We start from the raw sequence: 1,600 nt of genomic DNA, 5'->3' as shown, positions 1-1,600 counted from the left end.
CATGTGCATCACATTTGCATACGTGTTCGTCTCATGCATCCGAGCATTTTCCCAGTTGTCCGTTTTGCATTCCGATGCTCCTACGTCCTCCAGCGCCTCCTATTGCCTATTTTCGTGAGCGGGTGTTAAACTTTCACGGAATGGACCGAGATTTTCCAAGCGGCCTTGGTACACCACCGGTAGACCGCCTGTCAAGTTTCGTGCCATTTGGAGTTCATTTGATACTCCAACGGTTAACCGGGGAACCGTAAAGGCCTCGTGTGTGTTGCAGCCCAACACCCCTCCAAAGTGGCCCAATAACCCATCCAAGACCCCTCCATCCTCTTGGTCGTTCGATCACGATCGCGTGGCCGAAAACCGCACTCCATTTGGACTCTCCAAGCGGCCAAAATCACTATTTTGACCTCGTCAGCAATCTATGGCACGAAATGAACTCTGAATGAAAGTATTTCACGGTCTGACCCTTTTAGCAACGCCAGAGACCGTGACATTTCTGTTTCACATGGAAACGCCGAGCAAGCTGGCGTTTCTGCTCAACATGAAAACACCGAGGTAGCTCGCGTTGCTGTCTAGGATGAACTGGCTTCGCTCGTTGACGTGGCAGGCAGGAAACACCAAGACCGTTGGCGTTTCTAACTTGTCTACAAACGCTAGGGGCCATGGTGTTTCTAGCCTTGACATGCATGCTTGCCGCTAGGCCATTGAGCATTTTCCTAGATCATGATCCTTTTTCGATGCTGTGCATGCAAGTATATGCATGATGCCAGTTCTGCCACTCCAAACAGTAGCAGCCCATGCAAGCATGCATGTCTACCAGTCTATAGCCTAGCCTACAAGAAGTAGATTGTGGTGCAGCACATTTTTAGCAGCCCGTGCAAGCATGCATGTCCACCATCCTTTAGCTTTGCAAGAAGTACTATATTGTGGTGCAGTGCATTGTTAGCAGTCCGTGCAAGCATGCATGTCCACCAACCTATACCCTAGCCTACAAGGCTCATTGTTTGCAGCGTATCAAGGCCAGAAACGCCATGGCCCCTGGCATTTGTAGTCAAGCTAGAAACGCCAATGATACTGGCGTTTCCAGCATGCCATGTCAGCGAACGACGCTAGCTTGGCCTGGGCAGTAACACTAGCTAGCTCGGCGTTTTTATATGGAGCGGAAACGCGGGCTTGCTCGGCGTTTCTATGTTGGACGACAACGCCGCGGGCTTTGGCATTGCTAAAAGGGTCAGATCGTGAAATACTTTCATGTCGAGTTCATTTTGCAACAAAGATTGCTCACAAGGTCAGAACAGTGATTTCGGCCTCTCCTAGCTCCCTCTACCTATATATTTGTCCTCCCCATCCAAAATCCGGGTCCCGAAACCCTAATTTCTTCCTCGCCGCCGCCAGACGTTTCTCCCCCACTGGCCGGACGTGTCTGATCCTTCTCCGATGCCACATGGCGGTTTCCCATTCGCCGGGACAGCCGCACCCACTTCCCCCATGCTGCCGCCCGCGCCGGCCAGCCGAGGCCCAGGCGGGGCCCTCCCGGCCCGGACACCGCCCGCCGACGCCAACCGCTTCCACCGCGCCACGCGCCGCCCACGCTCGCCCCCGC

The sequence above is a fragment of the Triticum dicoccoides genome, chromosome 2A (genome assembly GCF_002162155.2).
Source record: "Triticum dicoccoides isolate Atlit2015 ecotype Zavitan chromosome 2A, WEW_v2.0, whole genome shotgun sequence".
Classification (NCBI taxonomy): Eukaryota; Viridiplantae; Streptophyta; class Magnoliopsida; order Poales; family Poaceae; genus Triticum; species Triticum dicoccoides.
Note: the sequence above shows the minus strand (reverse complement) of the source record.